This window comes from Sturnus vulgaris, unplaced genomic scaffold (assembly GCF_052056855.1).
Source record: "Sturnus vulgaris isolate bStuVul1 unplaced genomic scaffold, bStuVul1.hap1 Scaffold_192, whole genome shotgun sequence".
NCBI lineage: Eukaryota > Metazoa > Chordata > Aves > Passeriformes > Sturnidae > Sturnus > Sturnus vulgaris.
In genome coordinates, this window is record NW_028276155.1 from 2,085,687 (window position 1) to 2,107,263 (window position 21,577).

The window sequence follows — 21,577 nt, forward strand, 5'->3', positions numbered from 1 at the left end:
TTGAATTTCTGAGTGACACACACTTCACTTTACAAACTATAAAAGCCACACAAAACTTTCACCAAACAGAAATCTTCTGCACAGTCCCTGCAAATGGGTAGGGCTCGTCCCCCAAGTCTGGATGCATCTTTGTGGTTCCTTTTGTGGAAGCTGAGTGAAAGGGCTCCATGTGTACTCCCTCATCAATTCGGTGCTAAGTTCCATTGACTCCTGATCTCTGCTATTTCTTCACTAGCTGTAATATAGGAAACTTTATTGTGCACTGTGCTTGTATCTACCTGTACTTCTTTTGTTTATCCTGTGCAGTAAGTAGTCCGTTTAAAGTCTCTTGATTAATTTTGATTCCATCCAGTAAATAATTTATTTTATATTAAATCTAATCAGGCATTCTAAGGAACTTGAGAGCAAGAGCAATTTGGAATTCAGGTCACCTGAAAGAGAGCTACTGCCAGAAACGTGAGCATAAGGCAGGACTTGTCTAAGCTTTCACTCCAGTCAAAAAATATTTCAATTAAAAACAAAAAGAGAGGAGCACTTCTTTCCTATTTATGTTTTTGTGTTTATAGATTGGTATCAGCAATCTCCAGTTGACATTGATTCCAAGCACCTCCTAATGCAGTCTGAATAGATATGAAAATCAAGACCCTTTATGGCTGACAATCAGTCAGACTCTGTCCCTACCCCCACCCCACCATTTCCCCCATCCAACCCCTGGCACTCAGAGCAGTCTTGTGCAAATCTGAGCTCCCTCCCCTCCAGGCTGTGCCTGCAGCTTTCAGCTCCTTGGCACCAACTCCCACCTGCTTTCCTTGGAGAAGGAGCTGCCCGAGACACAGAGGGATGTTCATTTATTGTCAGCAAACAAAACCAAAGGCAGGCACAGCTCCATAAAAAACAGAATTCCAGCCCAAGGAGTGCTGGGCAATGGAGCCACATCCAGGGGTGTCCCCAGGGCTCAGGATTGGGGCCAGGGCAGTGAAATCTCTTTCTTGCTGATCTGGACGAGGCCATGGAGGGCACCCTGAGTCAGTGTCCAGGTGAGGCCAAGCTGGGTGGGAGTGTGGCTGTGCTGCAGGGCAGGAAGCTCTGCAGAGGGATCTGGACAGGCTGGAGCCATGGGCCCAGGACAATTGGATGAGGTTCACCAAGGCCAAGGGCTGGCTCCTGCCCTGGGCTCACAACCACCCCAAATCCCTGCCTGTGTCCTGCCCCTGATCCCCACAGCCTGTCCTGTTTCCTTCATCCCTGCATTGCCAGGGACTTTCTGGGACAAGGGAGCTCTGCTGTGGGGATGGAGGGAGGTGCAAGTGCCAGCACTGCAGTGGGAACCACAACTCATCAGGTTTGTGTCCTTTGGGGGTCAGCAACTGGTGAGACTCAGAGGCACAGGAAGGTTTCTCTTCTCTGTCAACAAACAAAAGTTGAACAGGATACAATTTAATAACCATCACAACTCTTCCCTCAGCTGTGTGCAATGTCCCAGCAGTGTCTGATGAGTCTATCACCCACAAGGGATTTGTGTACAAAACCAATTTTAGACAAAGATGATTCTGTGACAGATATAAACGCTGGTCAAGTGTTGTATCAGGATGCTCTGCTTGGAGTGGGGGTTAAACACCTCCAACAATGCCCTGTTTTCAAGGCTGTCATTGGTAGATGGAGGAGTCAAGCTAATTTTGATGTTGAGGAAATGCTGAAACCAACCTGACTCATTTTAACTCCTCCTGTCCTGGCTGATCTCCTTTCCTGCCCCTTTCCACCCATTGACTTTTGTCCCCTCCAGCCCCTCCCAGTGCAGAGCCTGGCTCTGTGTTCTCCATCAGCTCCTGGCTGGCACTGCCAGGCTGGCATGAGGAGCCCCTCAGCCTTCCCTGCTCCAGGCTGGACAAGCCCAGCTCCCTCAGCCTCTCCTCACAGCCAAAGGGCTCCAGCCCCACCTTGGAAGCCCTTCCCTCACCCTGCTCCAGCTGCCAGACATCTTTCCTGCCCTGGGCAACCCAAACCAGGCCCCAGTGACCTGGATAATCCACGTCCTTGATGTCCTGGTCACACAGCCCTGGCCCCTTGTCCCCGTGTCAGGCTCTGGGGTTGATTTGTGGAACATCCTTGGGGGATGCTGTGGCTCCAGGTGGACCAGGGGGATCCCGGGGGACAGGGGACCCTGCTGGGCATGAACAGCATTGGACTTGTCTGGGGAAACTGTGAGGGGGGGCTGGGGCAGAGTGACCAACCCAGTGACCTCACACAGCCCTGCTGGGATGTCACACAGCCCCTCCTGTGATGTCACAGCCTGCCCTGTGATGTCACAGGGACAGCCTGTGATGCTCAATGGCCTCACATACCCCACTCTGTGATGTCACAGCCCACTCTGTGACCTCATGTTACCAGATGATAAACTGCCTACCCCAGCTGAGCTAACACAATTCCTGTTCTCCAAAACCACTGGCCTCTGGAACCTGCACAGTGTCCGTTGTGTAAGAAGGGGAACTGGAAGTTCCCCAGCCTCAGTGTCCTGCCAGCTCAGCCAGGCTGAACTGGAACATTGGGGTCCACAACTACCAGGGACCACCAGAGAGACCCCCAGGACAGAAGAACCCATGGGTAAAGGGGAGGGGAAATATGTTCATGATTTTGGGGAAATGATTATCATATGTGTGTTTAGTCCAGGACAATCACTGAATAAGTTTGCAAAATACAGAATATAAACAAAAATTTCCAGTACTCAGCATGCACGGCTTTGAGAGGAGCTGTCCCCCTGTGTATCCAGCCAAATAAAGAATGCTGCTTTTTAATGCTATATTGGTGTTTGGGAGTTTTTTATTTTACTGAATGTTTGGTAACACTCCCACTGCCCAGGAAAGCTCTGTCTCCTGCTGTTCATAAACAGAGAAGGGTTGGTGGGAGATGTGGTGCTCAGAGGCTGTTTGGGGTACAGTGACCATGAAATTATTGAGTTTTTAAATATTCTGTGAAAGAAGGAGAAGCATCAACAAAATTTCTACACTGCCCTTACAGAGAGCAGAATTCAGCCTATTCAGGATACAGATTTGGGCATAACTGACTTTTTATAGGGAAACAGTCCGTAAAAACAAAGCATTCCAAGAAGGAGGGAGACAGTTCAAGAAAGAAATCATGAATGAGAAGGAGGAGCCTGTCCCAATGTGCCAGAAGTGAGCTAGTGAGGAAAATGACTGGCCTGGCTGGGTATGGAGCTTTTTCCAGGCACTCAGGGAAAAAAGAGGGTGCATCACCTTTGGACAGAGGTGCAGGAAACTCAGGAAGTGTTTAAGGATGTTGTTAGGTCATGCAGAAAAAATGAGAAAAGTGAGAACTCAATTAGGACTTAACCTGGCCACTTCTGTGAAAAATAATAGAAAATATTTCTATAAAGAAGTTATTAGCAAACCGGCAGACAAGGAGAATCTCAGCTCATTATTGGATGCTGTGGGGAATAGAGAAACTGAAGATGAGAAAAAGGCTGAGATACTTAACCCATTCTTTGCCTCAGTTTGGAACAGTAAGCCAGGATGTCCTCAGTACCAGTGTTCTCCTGAGCTGGGAGATGGGGACAGGGAGCAGAACAGACCCCCTGTAATCCAGGAGGAAGCAGCTGGGGAGCTGCTGAGCCACTCAGATGCTCACAGGTGTCTCTGGGAACAGATGGGATCCATCCTAGGGGGATGAGGGAGCTGCTGGATGAGCTCCCCAAGCTGCTCTCCATCATTTCTCATCAGTGCTGGCTCAGCAGGGAGGTGCCAGAGGACTGGAGGTGCCAATGTGAGCCCATCCCCAAGAAGGGCTGGAAGGAGGATGTGGGGAAGTGCAGGCCTGTCAGCCTGACCTGGGTGCCTGGTGAGGTGATGGAACAGATCACCTTGAGTGCCATCACAGGGCACCTACAGGATGGCTGAGGGATCAGAGCCAGCCAGCGTGGATTTCAATATCTGCATTGATGATCTGGAGGAGGGCACTGAGTGCAGCATCACCAAATGTGCAGATGGCACCAAGCTGGGTGTGAGTGTGGATGTGCTGGAGGGTAGGAGGGTTCTGCAGAGGGACCTGGACAGGCTGGATCCAGGGCCCAAATCCAACAAGGTGAGGTTTAACAAGACCAAGTGCTGGGTCCTGCACTTGGGCCACAACCACCCCTGCGGTGCTACAGGCTGGGGACAGAGTGGCTGGACAGCAGCCAGGCAGAAAGGGACCTGGGGGCACTGATGGACAGCAGGCTGGACATGAGGCAGCAGTGTGCCCAGGTGGCCAAGAAAGCCAATGGTTGTGGCCTGGATCAGGAATGGTGTGGCCAGCAGGAGCAGGGCAGTGATTCTTCCCCTGTTCTCAGCACTGGTTGGGCAGCACCTCGAGTGCTGTGTCCAGTTCTGGGCCCCCAATTTAGGAAGGACATGGAGGGTCTGGAGCATCTCCAGAGAAGGGCAACAAGGCTGGTGAGGAGTCTGGAACACAAGTCCTGTGAGGAGTGGCTGTGGGAGCTGGAGTTGTTTATCCTGGAGAAAAGCAGGAATCTGGGTGACCTTATGACTACACCTCCCTGAAAAGTGGTTGTAGTCAGGTGGGGATTGGTCTTCTTCTTCAGGCAACATCTGACAGAATGAGAGGACACAGTCTTAAGCTGTTCTAAGGGAAATATAGGTTGAATACTGGGAAAGTATTTTTTACAGAAAGGGTGATGAAGTACTGGAATGATCTGCCCAGAGGGCCTGATGGAGTCACCATCTGGATGTGATTAAAAACAGACTGGATATGGCACTCAGTGCCATGGTCTAGTTGAGGTGTTAAGGCAGAGGTTAGCCTTTATGATCTTGAAGGATTCTTCCAACCCAGTGATTCTGTGATTCTGTGAATTCTTGGAGTCTTTCAGCTGAATTCTCTATTCCTGTCCCTTCCCTGGATCTCTGTTGCAGATGGAAGCTGCTGGTGCCTTTCTCACTTTTTTTCCCATTATCTGAATACAGACAGATGTTCCCAGGTGTGTTAAGCTGGTGTTGCTCAATGTTTATGCAAAACTTTGTATCCTCATGGAACCAAGGTGACCCTTGTGACACTATGGAACCTCATGGTACCAAACATCCATTGTGACATTGGGACTGGATGGTACCAAGGAGACCATTGGGATACTGTAGATCCAAGGAGACCATGGTGGCACTGTGGAAACTGATGGAACCCTGGGCATTGTGACACAGCAGGGCCTCGTGGAACCAAGGAGTGAATTTTCTCTACCAAACCTCATGGAAGCAAGGGGCCTTTGTGGCTCTGAGGAGCTTCACAGAACCAAGAGTCTATTGTGACACAGGGTACTCATGAAACCGTGGAGAGCATTTTGAAACCAAGGCCTGCTGGAACCAAAGGGCCATTGTGGCTCTTCAGGGCCCTGTGGAACCAAGGTGAGCACAGTGACACTGTGGGGCTCCATGGAACCAAGGGGCCATGGTGACACTGTTGAGCTTTATTGAGCCAACAGTCCATTGTGACACTGCAGGGCAGTATGGAATCATGGAGAACGCTGGGACACTACACAGTGTCATGAAATCAAGGGGCCATTGTGACACTGTGGGGCCTCGTGGACCAAGGAGCACTTATTGTACCATGGAAATTGAAATTGTGCCAACTGCGTCACCATGGAGCCAAGGAGATCATTGTGACACTACAGGACCCCATGGAGATCAGGATTCATGTCACAGTGTGGAACACACGGAACTAAGGGGCCATGGTGACACTGTGGGGCCTCATGGAATTATAGAGACCTTTGTGACAATGCAGGACTTCCTGGAATGAAGGGACAGTTGTGACACTGTGGAGCCTTGTGGAAGAAAAAGGCAACTGTGACACTGCAGGACTTTGTGGAACTAGAGGTTGATGTGACACTTCTTGACCTTGTGGAGCCAAGGAGAGCATTGTGATGCTCCAGAACACAAGGGACTTGCTGCAAATGATACACATTTTAATTTTTTTAATGTAACTTCAGTCAGGGGTTTGTTTGCCTTTGCCCTACAGGAGGGGAATGGAAGTTTCTCTTCAATCTACAGACTGGGAGTAGTCAGAAGATACACAGGAGATAAACAAACATCAGTGAACATCACCCCCAGTGTGGTTGGTGACACCTGGTCTAGGAAAAGATTGGTAAGAGAATCAAATGAGGGCCTAATTCACAGCAAAGGGAAAGGGATCAATAACCAATAGGAGATTGAATACTAAGAACAGTGCAATTTAGGATCAATTAATTTCTTCAATGAAACATGAATTTCTTTGGGTTTTGTCTGTATAAATATGTGAAAAGCCTAGTAAAGAACCATGTGTGATAGAATGACTTTCACTGCCCAACCCAGATGTGTGTGGATGGAATGATTTCTATTGCACATGCTGGGCACAAAAACATCCTGGCCAGAATAAAGTAATGCCTAAATTCTGTAACACTAAGAAGATGTTGTTGGGGAGTTCCTGTTTTTCATGCAGTTTCAGTGTCAGTCCCACTGAGGTCCATCACCAACACAGGCTCCTCTTGGACTCTTGGAGGGGAAAATTGGAAGCCCTGATTGCACAAAGCTCTCAGAGACTCCAAGGCAAAAGCAAAACCCAAAGTCCTTGGAAAAACCTGCAGTCCCTGGGAGCATGAAGGAGCCCCCCAGGGCCATTCCTGACCAAGGCTCCCCAGGGACTCATCCCAGCAGATCCCTGAGGCCACTGGGATGTGGGAGGATGCTGAGGGCAGGACAAGGGGTGACAGTAGCCAGCCTTGCTGGGGCTGTGCCAGGAGGCCCCAGTGGCTCAGGACAAGGTGTCTCCTCCCAGCCCTTGGTGGCACAGACCCTGCTGTGCCCCAGGGCACCAAGACTTGGCTTCTCCTGGGCACTGCCAGCCCTGCCAGGGCCCTTGGCCATGTCCAGCACAGCTTGTCCTGTGCTGTCCCACAGCTGCTGCTGTGTCCCTGCAGGCTGCACACTCCCATCTCGCTGCCCCTGCCTCTGCCCTGCCATTGCCAGCCCTGCCCTGACCTCTGCCCACCCTCACCCTCTGTGCCTTGGGACACACACACATGCACTGAGCTCATCCTCCTCCTCCTGGCTGCTTCTCTTGCCACAGCACTGCCCTGGGAAGGTTCATTCCTCACTGGAGCTGCTGTGTTTGTACTGCTGCATTTTATAGCTCTGCTGCTGCCTCTCTGCCAATTCTGTCTTCAAAGATCTCTCCAAGGAAAAGATTCATTGAATGGTGGAATAACAGAGGTGGGAAGAGACCCCTGAGCGCCCTTGGCCTCGGTGTGGCTGGGATAGAGTTCCCTTTGCCCAGAGCAGCTCCTGTCCAGCTGTGCTTGGCTCTCATGGCTGGAGTGGGTTTGGTCCCAGCCCGAGGCTTTGGCTGCTCCTGAGCAGGGCTGGCCCCACATGAGGCAACTCTGCAACCCCCCAACCAATGTCCTGGGGGTGGGCAAGTGTTCCTGGGGACAGAGGGATGGGATGGGATGGGATGGGATGGGATGGGATGGGATGGGATGGGATGGGATGGGTTGGGATGGGACAGCTGGGCTGGACTGACCCAAGGGATCTTCCATTCCATGGGATGTCCTGATCAGCAGGGAAATGAGGGGGACAAGAGGGTCTCTGGATTTTCTGTATTAATACATTTGTCTTCCAAAGCAACCACTATATGTGCTGAATTCTTGTGCTGAATTCTTGTATCCCCTTGATCTTCCTTGCTTCTGCATTTGACCTTTGTTTTTTAGTCCTCCTAACATTAATCTATTTTTAAGGTGACCCACAATTTTTTCACCATATTTTCTCCTGTTTTCTGAGTAAGGAAGGACAGTGACAGAGACACTTGGCTGTCACTTGATCCCCTGAGGGATTTAACCACAGTCACCTTGCCCAACTCTGCTCTTAGGGGCACACCCAGCAATGTCAGGGCTCTGTCAGGTGCCCAGCCCTGAGCTGGGCTCATGCCCTGCTCACAGCCCCAGGGGTGTCCAGGGACATGAGTCCTTCCCTGGCACACACACACACACAGTTCATTGCAGCACGGGCAGGGGCTCCCTGGACTCTGCTGCCACTGCCAGAGCCTGGCAGGGACCTGAGCCCTGTGGGTGTCACCCTGCCCCTGCCCCTGCCCCTGCCTGAGGTGCCCCACGGCTGGAGAGATGGACACGGGGAGCTCTGGGCACAGGAGCTCATCCCAGCCCTGCATCCAGGGGTTCCCAGGAGATGTTACTCTCTGGAAACTCCAGGAACAGCTGCAGCTGTTTGTGCTCACTGGGTTTATGTCCCCTCACACACACACAGGATGTTCAGGGCTGTGGAATGTCCCTGCACTGCAAACACAGACTCCTGACCCAGTCACTTGATGTCTCTCCAGGGAGGGAAGAACAATCTCTGTGCCCTGGGGTGAGAGGCCACTGCTGGGAGCGGCACTGGCTTTGCCAGGGCACTGCTGGGACAGCCCCACCCTGAACACTGCCACACTTGTGCTGGTCACTGCTGTTCTCCTCTCCAGGGCGCTGTGTTGGGAACATCCTTGAGAGCAAACTGGGAAGGAGATTGAAGCTTTCAGGCCCTGCACTGGGGAGATGCCCTTGCATGATGGAAATTCTGTTGCAGAGCCCAGCTCTGTCCCACCAGTGCCCATGGCCTGTCCCTCCCTGCAGTCCCTGGACAGTCACACAGCAGGACAGGGACTGAGATGAGAGAGCCCTGAGGCCTTAAACCAACACAGGGGCTCTGAAGGGCACTGTGGAAATGAAGGATGGGGAGGTTATGGAGCAGACGCCCTGGGGCTGCCTGGCAGTGAGGAACAGTGAGGTTCCCTTTTCCACTCCAGCTCTGCCCAGAGGCACCGACCCTGCAGCCCCAGAGAAGTCAGGAGGAAAAATGTCAGGAGAACAGGGCAATACAGAGTTCTTTATTTTGTATAAGCACATAGGTAGTAGAACTCTTGGTTTAAACAGTCTGTAGTTCACACTAGAAACTCAAAGTAGAACTCTTGGTTTATACAGAATGTAGTTCACACTAGAAACGCAAGTACTGAATTAAAAATGGTACAGACAAAGATTTTCCTGTGAACAAATTCGAAAAAATATTATACCTGTGCAAGCATAAAAAACACAGAGTGAGCATTAATGAATAATATCATAATAGCTATACAGGAGAATGAGAGTTTATTGCTTCTGAAAAGCATTCATTATCATTTTCCTCAGGCCATCCTTGAGCTCCTGGTTCCTCAGGCTGTAAATGAGGGGGTTCAGGGCTGGAGGCACCACTGAGTACAGAATTGACAGGGCCAGATTCAAAGATGGGGAGGAGATGAAGGGGGGTTTCAGGTAGGCAAACATGACAGTGCAGAAGAATAGGGAGACCACGGCCAGGTGAGGGAGGCAGGTGGAAAAGGCTTTGTGCCGTCCCTGCTCAGAGGGGATCCTCAACACAGCCCTGAAGATCTGCACATAGGAGAAAACAATGAACACAAAACATCCAGAAGTTAAATAGGCACCGACAGCCAGAAGCAGAAATTCCCTGAGCTTTGAGTTGGAGCAGGAGATCTTGAGGATCTGGGGGATTTCACAGAAGAACTGGCCCAGGGCATTGCCATGGCACAGGGGCAGGGAAAATGTATTGGCTGTGTGCAGCAGAGCATTGAGAAAGGCACTGGCCCAGGCAGCTGCTGCCATGTGGGCACAAGCTCTGCTGCCCAGGAGGGTCCCGTAGTGCAGGGGTTTGCAGATGGACACGTAGCGGTCGTAGCACATGATGGTCAGGAGGGAAAACTCTGATGCAAGGAAAAAGATAAGCATAAACACCTGAGCAGCACATCCAGCGTAGGAGATGTTCCTGGTGTCCCAGAGGGAATTGTGCATGGCTTTGGGGACAGTGGTGCAGATGCAGCCCAGGTCAGTGAGGGCCAGGTTGAGCAGGAAGAAGAACATGGGGGTGTGCAGGTGGTGGCCGCAGGCTACGGCGCTGATGATGAGGCCGTTGGCCAGGAGGGCAGCCAGGGAGATGGCCAGGAAGAGGCAGAAGTGCAGGAGCTGCAGCTGCCGCGTGTCTGCCAATGGCAGCAGGAGGAAGTGGCTGATGGAGCTGCTGTTGGACATTTCCTGTGTCTTGGCATTGGAATCTGTAAGAAAAGTAATCATGGAATAGTTCAGTTTGGAGAAGATTTTAAATACCCCAGCTCAGCTTGGTGGCACTTTCCCCCCACTGCGTGCCCAGGGCTCTGCTGCCTGGAGCTGTCCCTGCCAGCAGCTGCTTCCCTGTGCCCAGGGCTGGGCCCTGCCAGTGCTGCCAGAGCCCAGCCCAGCCCTGGGGGCTCAGCTCTGCCCTGCACACCCCTCCCAGCACAGGGCACTGCCCACGGCCAGCTCTGCCTCTGCAGGCTCTGATGGCAACATCACAACAACCCTGAGGAGGCTGGAAAAGCGACACTGATGCTTCTTGTATGGGGCTCTGTGCTGATTTCTTTCTTTGCCTGGTTTACTGAGATCTAAGAGAATTTTTAAAAATTTTTCTCAACCTAAACTGAGAGATGAATATCAATGTGCAATCTCCCAGCAATGCAACCCAGTACAGCAGATTAAATAGCAGGACTTTCCCTTTTATGCAACCCCTGCCTCACTGTGCTCCCTGTGTAATCTCCTTGGAAATGTTCTGCAGTTAAATGTCATGCTGAGAGCATCCCTGCACTATTATCATCACACAAGGACAACCCTTCCAAGTCTCACCAGCTGTCTCCTTCCACCCAGACCTTGTCCCCCAGTGCTGGGAGCAGCTCCCAGGGCTGGCTGAGAGCTGTCCGTGGCAGGCAGCTGAGTCCCTGCCCCAGCACAGCGCCCTGGGCTGCAGGACCCTGCTCTGCACCACAGCCCTGGGCACCCCTGGCTGCTCTACACAAGAGATCATCAGAGAATGTACTCACACAGTCTGCAGGCATTGGGATGTTGCAGCTTTAGGAGATCACTGCAGGAGCTGCAGCTGCATTGTCCTGCAGTCAGAGGCTTCCTGTGTCAAGGGCTGGGAGTGATTCTGCCCCAGGCACTTCTGAGCATCTTCCCAGCCCTGACTGATTGAAGCTCTCTGTGCCTCTGTGCTGTGCCTGGGTGGCTGCAGGCAGCGCCCCAGCCCTGCTGGGCTGGGAGAAGAGCTGCTCATGAAGAGAAATGTGTTTTTGAAGCTCTTCTTAGTTACCAGGATCGCCTTCTGAGCAGGGAGCCCAGCCCAGCTCAGCAGCACAGACACAGCACAAGGACTTTAATGACCCTCTTGGGGTTTGGGGCTGAGGCCCTGAACATCAGTCCCGGAGAGGGAGCAGAAGAAACCTCTCAAGAACTCCCAAGTTTGAATCAAACGCCAAAGTTTCTTGAAGTTTTAATGGGTCCCTCTGAGGGACACAACTGAGAAAGTGTCCTCAGGTTCCAGTTAGAGCAGGAAATTGGAGGCAGAGATGACAGGTGGGGACAAAGAGAAGCCAAGTCTCGGTGCCCTGGGGCACAGCAGGGTCTGTGCCACCAAGGGCTGGGAGGAGACACCTTGTCCTGAGCCACTGGGGCCTCCTGGCACAGCCCCAGCAAGGCTGGCTACTGTCACCCCTTGTCCTGCCCTCAGCATCCCCCCACATCCCAGTGGCCTCAGGGATCTGCTGGGACGAGTCCCTGGGGAGCCTTGGTCAGGAATGGCCCTGGGGGCTCCTTCATGCTCCCAGGGACTGCAGGTTTTTCAGAGGACTTTGGGTTTTGCTTTTGCCTTGGAGTCTCTGAGAGCTTTGTGCAATCATGGCCTCCAATTATCTGCTTTAATTAGTCCCTTGAGAGCCTTGGTAAGTAACAACACTCAGTTGGGCTGATTAATGCTTCAAGGTACTTCAGTTTTTTTAAGGTACTTGGAGGTTCCCTTTTGACACCAACTCTTCTAGTAGTTTATGCAATCATGGCTCCAATTATCTATTTTAATTAGTCCCTTGAGAGCTTTATATTGACACTCAGTGGGTCTCATTAATACATTGAGATACTCAAGGTTTTAAAGGTAGTTTGGATTTTCCTTTCCTCTCTGATTCTCTGAGAGGGTTTTGGGCGATCCTGGCATCCAGTTCTTTCCTCCAAGGAGTCCATGAGGATCCTGTGTTGGGGATGGACCTCAGTGGGACCCATTAATGCTTTGAGACACTTTGGATTTTTCTTCTGCCTTGGACTCCTGGAAAGGTTTGTGCAATCTCCTCTCAGGCCCTGAGCTTCAAGGGCGCAGCACCAAATGCACCACGGGGCTGCTTGGGATCAAGCAAATCCTGACAAACCATGGCTCTGCCTTGATTTCCCTCTCGTCTGGTGCCATTCATTAGGAAGATTTTCAAATCCAGTTATGGAGAAATATTTCCCAGAGATTCTAAGAAATACACATTCCTATTTTGAAGACTGTATTTCATTGTTATTCTCTTTAGAGCAGAGGTGATTCCAGCATTCTGTGATTGATATTGATCCAGGGTCTCTCCTCAGGTCTGGCCTGCTCACAGAAGCTGTGCCTTGAGGTCTGACCCAGTGTGGACAACCTTGCTGCACATTCCCCATCCCCATCCTGTCTGTCCTCACTCAACTGGGACCTGCTTTACTTGGAGAACTGCCTGTACACAGGCCAAAAGGAGTGTTCCCCTCCCCCCCTTTTTTTTTCTGTTTTGAAGCAATCTACAACTCCTTAATGTCCCCATTGAAAACAGACACCTTCTATTAGTGTGTGCTAAAGCCAAGGTGCCACCAAGCAGCTTCTCCTTCCCCAAGGCAGAACCCTGCAAGAAATGTTTGAGTCCTTTGGACTCCTTGGTTTCACAAGGCCTTGCAGTGTCACAAAGGCCCCTTGGTTCTGCACTGTCACAATGGAGATTTGGGTCCATGGTTTCCCACAGTGTCACAATGCTCTTTTTGGTTCCATGAGGCCATGTTCTATCACAATGGACTTTTGGCTCCTTGAGGTTCCATACTCTCAGCAATGGTCTCTGTAGTTCCCGAGTGTCACAATGGACTCTTGGTTCCAGGTGGCCCCACAGTGTCACCGTGGTCTCCTTGGTTCCACAAGGCTGTGCAGTGTCACAATGGCTCACAGGTTCCATGAGGCCCCACAATGTCACAGTGGACCCTTGGTCCCATGAGTTTCCCCAGTGTCACAATGGTTCCTTGGCTCCACGTGGCCCAGGTGTCTCACAATGGACTCTTGGTTCCGTGGGGCCCCGCAGTGTCACAGGGGTTTCCTTGGTTCTGTCGGGTCACAATGGACACTGCAGCGCCCCCTGCTGGCCGGGAGGACCTGGCACTGTGCGAGCACCTCCTGGTGGCCGACCCCTGCAACTGTGAGTGGTTTGTACTGGTTTGTGCTGGGATGGTGTCCAGGGGGTGCTTGGATGGGGCTGGGGTTACTGGGCAGTACTGGATTATACTGGGAGTGAGTGTGTGAGTGTCCAGGAGGACCTAACACTTTGTGTACTGGTTGTACTGGGTTATACTTGTTTGTAGTGGGATGGGGTGCTGGGGTGTTACTGGTTTGTACTGGGTTATACTGGGAAAGGGAGCAGGGGTGTCTGAGTGCTTCCTGCTGACTGGGAGGACCTGGTGGCGACTGTGAATTATACTGGGTTATACTGGTTTGTATTGGGATGGGGTGCTGGAAGTCACTGGATTGTAGTGGTTTATATTGGGTTATACAGGGATATTCTGGATTTTACTGGGTTAAACTGGGGTGTACTGGGTTATACTGGGAGGGAGCTTGGGGATGCTTGGCACTTCACAGGGAGCAAATTCTGGGGATGCTGGCCTTACTGATTTATACTGAGATGGGGCTTGGGACCTACTGGGAGTGACTTCAGGTTGTGCTGGCCTTACTGGTTTATGCTGGGAGCTGTCACCAAGGGGTCAGGGCCTCAGGGGTGATTCCCAGTGCTTACTGGTTTGTACTGGTGCCATCCCAGTATAAACCTGGGAGCCCCAGGACCAGATTAGGAACCCCTAGACTACCCTGGGAATGGGTTTGGGTGCATGAGGCCTTACTGGTTTATACTGGGAGCTGCTGCGACAGGCCTCAGGAGCTCGGGAGTAGCTCACAGTACTTACTGGTTTATACTGGTGCCTTCCCAGTCCACACCTGGGAACACTGGTAGGCACCTGTGGCCGGGCAGGACCTCAAGGCCAAGCTGGCCTTCACCAGGGCCTTGCTGAGCTGCAGCTTCTCCAACTTCTCAGCCTGGCAACACTGCCTGTGGCTGCTGATGCACACCAGGAGCTACGGCAAGGGCACTGTCCCCTGGAAGGCTGAAGGAAGGTGAGGGATTCCCCAAAAAATCTCCCCCCAATTTTGCGGGATCCCCAAAATTTTCCAGCTCCTCCCTCAACTAAAGTGGGAGCTGGTGGCTTCTGCTGGGTTGAATGGGTAGACCTGGTGTTCCTAAATCCCCTTTGACTTTATTGGGTAGACCTGAATTCCTGTATACCTGGGTGTCCTCACTGAGATATTGGGGTTTTCCCCACTGCCCCACTGAGATTTTGGGGTGCTTCCTTTGCCCACCCAGAGCTGGAGCTGCTGCAGAATACCATCTTCACCAACCCCATGCACCAAAGCACCTGGCTGTACTTGCCCTGCATCCTCTCCCGAGGTAACTCAGGGCTCCCTCCCACCCCTGATGTCCTCACCTGGACTTTTGGAGTACCCCTGAATGTTGGGGTGTCCCCCGACAGCCCCAAAGCTGCCAAGGGTCACCTGTGTCCACATTGACTGGGAGGACGGTGGCCATCATCTTCTCCTGGCCTGTCAGGGTGAGTCAGGCCACTTGGGTGCCCCAAAAATCACCTGGGTACCCCCAGAAATCACCTGGATACACCTGGGTACCCCTTGCACACCTGGATCACCAAAACCCCCTTGGGACCCCCAAAACTAGTGTCTCAAGCATCCTCATTGCTTTGACTGGGTAGACCTGGTGGGCCTAAACTTTATTACCTTTAAAGAGTAGACCTGCTGTCCCTAAATTCAATGGGTTAGCTCTAGAGTCCTGTTCATCTCCATTTATCTCTATAAATTCCTCCTGGTTGTCCCACTTTTTTCAGTGCTCTTAGTAACCCCAGTGTCCCCCCTTAGCCCTTCCCAGTGCTCCCAGTTTAAACAGTAACTCTTCCCAATCAAGCCCTCTCAATGGGTAGACCTGGTGTCCCTAAAACCCCTAGTGCCTTCACAGGGGTAGACCTGGTGTCCTTCAATCCCCTTTGACTTCAGTGGGCAGAGCTGATGTCCCAAAAATTTGGCGTTAAAAATCCCAATTTTGGGCTTGGAATTCCCAGGGTTTGGGCTGAAAATGGACATTTTTGGCCTTACCTGGAAGCACAGCTCCAGCATGGACAGCAGGTGAAGCATCAGGGATTCGGGATTGGCCTCCAGGAATTCATCCAGGACATCCAGAGCATTGGCACTGCGATCCTGGAGTGGAAATTCCCAGAATTCAGCCCAAGATTTCCTCCAAATTTACTCAAATTTCCCTATATTAGGGCCAAATTTCCTCAAAATCCCATTGATTTTAATGGATAGACCAGGTATCCCTAAATCAATATTGACTTTAATGGGATACACCTGGTGTCCATAATACCCTATTGATTTCAGTAGTCATGTCTGATGTCAAAAAAATGTGCATTGGGAGATTGATATTGCAAGAGATGAGGCAATTGAGAGACGTTGTCAAAGATGGTTTATGGCCTCATGGTGTCAGTCTCATAGAAGGGTGAGACATTAAAGGTGTTACATCCAATGCCATAATATCAGAACCTGCCTCATTCTTAGTTACAATGTCTTACGTTAGTATTTTATCCAATCAAACACATCTGTGGAGTTTGCCAGCATCCTTTTACACCAATCATTAATTGCTTTCCTTCTCATGGCTTTGCCGCAATGCATCATTTTTTAACCAATCCTAGAACACTTCACAAACCTACATTGATATATCTTAAACTTCTAACTTTATAACAGGTTCTATTGCTAAACTTTACAAACTTCTACTATCTTACTTAACATACTGCTTTGCTTACAGAATGCATATTTCTGTTTGCTTAAAATAGATTTCTTCTAAAACTGAAAACTTATATTCTTGTTTTATATCAATTTTCCTTTTAATGCTCTGATTCCCCAAGCCTTCGCCAAGGTCTTAGGTCAAACCTTGGATCCATCTCAATCTCTGAGCCTGTATGCACAAGGCCCTAAGAGCTCTCTGTGCCTGCATTTCCCACACCACCTGTCATCTCTGCCTCCAATTTCCTGCTCACACTGGAACCTGGGGACACTTTCTCAGTTGTGTCCCTCAGTGAGACCCATGAACGGCATCAGAAATGTTGGAGTTGGAATATTGTCCTGGGGTACAATGCAAAAATGTGTATTCTATCACCATCTGTTAAAATGTGGGAGGGGTGGTGATCCTTATCTCTGTGGGAGATATCCTCTGCTGATGTGCCATCTGATAAGATCGGGGGATGATCATCGTTATCTTTTCACAACCCATCCTCCCTCCAGAAGATATATTCTGTTAATGGGCCATTAAGTCCTATTGTGTGACTGATAAGATTACATCATCCCATTGGGAGATGCCCCAGCCAGGGGCAGGAGCCAAGCCTTTCCTACCTAGATAAAAAACTGGGGTTTGGGATGTGAAGGCAAACCTTTCCACTGGATCCCAGAGGAAAGTCGGACCTTTTCCACATCATCGCTGGAAAACTGCACCTTCTACAGGAGCACTGCTTCAACAGAACCACATCTGTCATCCAGGAGGATGCAGCCACCATTTATACGGACTGCTACCAACACCCTGACTGACAGGGTGTCAGGTTGTATTTCTGACTGTGTCGGTGGTTGTTTCTTTTATATTATTGCATGTATTTTATTTTTTCTCTTTTCTCCTATTAAATTGTATTACTGACTTGGAGTCTCAGTGTGTAGAAGCATTTCTTGCCGTTTGAGCCACAGCTCAAACAGAAGCTAAAATTTTATTGGAGCATATTATTCCAAGAATTGAATTAGTGCAAGATATTGGTTCAGATCTGGGCACTCATTTTACCTTGAGAATAATTAACAATTTAGGCCAAGCACTCGGAATTTGCTGGGAATATCATACCCCATGGCATCCCAAAAGCTTGGGACGAGTTGAAAGGATGAACCAAACTATTAAACAACAACTAACTAAATTAATGATAGAAACTAAATTACCACGGACTAGCTGCATTCCCTTAGCCATGTTAAATATAAGAACTAAGCCCCACTCTGAAACTGGGATCTCACCATATCAGATGTTATATGGATTGCCTTACCCCCAAGGCATGACAATGGATCCCTCACTAGTCGGGGACAAAACCATTCAGGGGTATCTTACAACCATCACAAACAATTTGAGGGAATTAAGAGAGAAAGGCATTTTAGCTCAAACCACTCCTCTCGATTTTCCAATACACTCTATCTGACCACGACAGTATGTGTTGACAAAATGCTGGAGAGGAGGAAGTTTAGAACCTCGATGGGAGGGACCATTTCTGGTTCTTTTAACCACAGAGGCAGCAGTCCAAACGGCAGAAAAAGGCTGGACTCATGCTTTGCAAGTAAAAGAACCAATACAAAATAAAGATTGGAAAATTAGTTCAGCACCAGGAGACCTAAAAATCAAATTAAAAAGGGAATTTAAAAGTTGATTAAATTTCCATCCAGATTCAAAAACACAGAGAAATTGAAATAAATTCATGATTAGGTGGAAAGGAGTACTTGGTGCCAAAAAGCTACAGTCTATAACAAATTGACATAAAATCATTGTACCTTGGGACAAAAGGGGGAGATATAATATATATGGGAAAGATATTATTGTATGGTGTTACTGCTAGAATTATCAATTTAATTGTTTTGGGAAGTACATGGTTGTCATTTAGACATCCTGCATTGGCTGCCAACTGCAACCTCATTGAGTTTGGAGGCTGAACAGCGCCCATGGGAAAGAATCAGACGCCTCCTTGATGAGTGGGAAAAGCCCAGATGGATTGAAAAGCTTCTCAGGAGCTTCTGACTGCCAACATTAACTGATTTATTTGAGGAGCTGCAACTCAAGAAAAAGAGATTGGTAACACCTATTATTGAGGAGGCCCAACAACAATTAACACATTGGGAATGTAATAATCATGGCTTAGAATGCTGCCCTTGGGTTTGTATTGTTTGTACCTGTTGTTTTAATTCGTGCTGGAGGGTAAATAGGGCAAAAGAAAAAGAGAGGCAATTGATTTGTTTAAGTTGTTTAGATTGTGTACGTGGACAGCTAACAATAGAAAGATTTTTTAGTGACTTTTATGGAAAACCATTGAGACAAGAAAGTGGGACCTTTTTTGCAGTAATTCAACTAATAGAGAACCAAGACCAACTACTCCTCACCATATTAGCTTTTGTACAGGCTAAAGAACAAACAATTCATAATATTATAGACCAGTGTATAATAAATGACAATTGTTGTGGAGAAGAAATCGATGTGCCACGTCATAGATTTATTTCAGCAGCTGATTGGCATCGTGAGTGTATCTATTGGTGGTGACAAATATTTAACTACCAACCCCAATTTCATAGCAGAAAAAGACCAGTAAAACGAACTGTTTAACTGAAGCAGTGTGAAAACAAATTTTGTTATAGTTGGCATATCTCCAGAGCTTTAGTGGATTAGGAAAAATAGCTGATCAATCTAGGGAAAGAAACAGGGCAGTGCTGCAGAACTACAAATAATTGATGCCATCTTTGGAAAAGAAAAAGCTAAAATGGCTTATATGAGCTTTATGAGGCCAAGGACACCAAAAGGAGACAAATCCCAGGATAAAAGCTTTGCTACCGAGAAGATTGACATCTCGGCCCTTGGTTGCAACCCAAGGGGCTTTGAGACAGGTAGAAAGTTAAAATTCCTGAGGATTCTTTTCATGGTGCTTACAATAATACCCCTGGCAACTGGCCAAAACCATAAGACTGCATGGAGCAGGAAAGAAAAAGCCATGCAGGAACAAATTCCAAGATAACAAGCAGCACAAGAGCCAGCAGGAAAGAAACAAACCATTCCTGATCCCTGTGACAAATACAATCACTCCATGTGGGTCAAGGATAAGATGGAATCAGTTTTTGTGGCACATTGACACGTTAGTGCTGCCTGTTATGATTGTAGCAGTTTCTTAGAAATTTGTATGAAAAGTCCAAAATTGTATTGTGTGAGAAGGAATTTGGGATTCAGTGGGCGTGCTCCTTATCCTAACAACCATCAACTTTGTCCCAGATATGAAAATTTCTTGTGTTTTGAAAAGGATGAAAAAGGAAAAGGGCCAAAGAGAAAATTAATTGAAAAACAAAAAGAAACAATGAAGGATAAGAAAAAGATCAGAGGGAAAGAGTTAGAGGAGCTGGATGAGCTGTATAAACAATTAAAGCACCACTGGGATTTGCCAACTTCAAATAAAAATATGTTCGTAGATCTGATGAAAGAAATTGTCACAGAATTGGGATTATCTAAATGTTTTGTTTGTGGAGAACTTAGAATGGTTGAAAGATGGCCATGGAGAGGTGAGGGTTTAGCTCCAGACCAATTTTTAAAATGGAATCATACTCAAATTTCTAAGACATTAAAACAGCCTGAGGGTTGGGTCCTGAGTCATCAAGTCATTGGAACAGTTTGTATAACTCAGGAAGGGAGAAAATACACTGAAGTGGTGGGATATACTCCTTGCCTATCTACATTAGTAGTAAATTCAGACAATAACACAAAGACCTGGCAACCCAAGAGTCCTACTGGATATTGGGGAATAACGAAACAGATGGACTGCCAGTGGAATAACCAAACTGATTTGTGCTGGAATAACCAAACTGATTTGTGCTGGCATAACAGTCCTGGAGCTAACCCCTACCAATCTATAAAAGACTTAAAATCTTATTGGGAACAACCAGAAAACACAGAAAACAGATGGAAAGCCCCTGATGGAATATATTGGATTTGTGGGCAACGAGCATACAGTGAACTATCCCAAAAGTGGGAAGGAACTTGTACCTTAGGAGTTCTACGACCCTCCTTCTTTGTCAGACCAAGGTCTAAGGGCAATATACTAGGAACACCACTTTATGAAACCTTAGAAAGAAAGAAAAGAGAACTAAACCTCAACTTTCCAATGGCAAGAGGAAACCAAAAATGGAAAGATGAAGAATGGCCTGCAGAAAGTATTATAGCACATTATGAACCTGCTACTTGGGCTCAGGGTGGGTCTTGGGGATATAGAACTCCAATTTACCTATTAAATTGGTTGATAAGGCTCCAGGCAGTAGTGGAAGTCGTCTCAAACCATAGGGCAGACGATTTAAAGTTGTTGGCCAAACAGCATTCACAAATGTGAGCATTTGTACATCAAAAGAGAATTGCCCTAGATTATCTGCTGACAGAAGAAGGAGGAGTTTGTGGGAGGTTTAATGAATCTGAGTGCTGTGTGCAAATAGATGATCATGGGGAAGCCATCACAAAAATTGCTGATGAAATTCAAAGAGTGGCACATGTACAAGTTCAAAAATGGAATTCTATCCTTAAAGCTGATTGGTGGGATAAACTCTTTGGGGGTGTGTGATGGAAAAAATTGGGATTCATGCTATTATGTTCTGGTTTAGGGACTATTGTTTCTGCCTTGCATGATACCCTATCTAATTAGAGTAATCCACTCAGTAATTCCAGGAATGCAACTTACAGCCATGCCCATGGATCCAGAATCAACAGCAAAAAGGAAACTGAATTTCTTGATGGTACTGAAAGCACGATCCACTCACACTCGAGGGAAAGAGATTGAGAAAATGGTGACTTAATGCAAAGAGAATACCCTGGCACGAGAAATGTTAATAAAATTTGAGAAGAAATGTGAAAAGCTGAATGCAGCATGAGAAATATGAGAAAAATTGGAGGCTAGTATGAAGGAACATAGAGAATACCAAGCAACAATGTTTTAGAGCACGAATCAATATGATCAAAAAGAGAACTGGGGGAATTGTGATAAATATGATTTGTGCTAATTAAATTGTAACTGTATTAGCAAAATTGTATTTAGATCAATAGAAGACAATTGTTACAGAGTGAGGCGGGAGATGGGTGACACAGGGCAAAGGACATCTTCCAGATGTTGGGAGTCAAACAAGGATGTTGGAAGGGAATAGTAGAAGGACGTAGGTTTGATAAGCAGCATCAAGAAATAAAAGTTTCAACCTTGAAATGGGCCAAATTGGGATGATTCCAGGCATGGAACTTAATTTTATAGTGGGAACTTATGTTTAGTTATATAACCCAAGCTTAGGGCGCTTGTGCTACCTGCAAGGTTACACAGCAGACACTGATGAAGATGATGAGCCTTCATCAGAAATAAGACCCTCAAAAGAATGAGAGACCCCCTAACCATTAGTAGAGCATGTACCAAACTACATAGTGACGTAGATTTTTAGAAATAGAAACTAGGAGGAGTTTTCTAGAAACTTCTGTAGCTTACAGTATATAAGTGGGATTGTTAGCCTTGATGCTTTTGTATGAGAGGAAGGGTGAG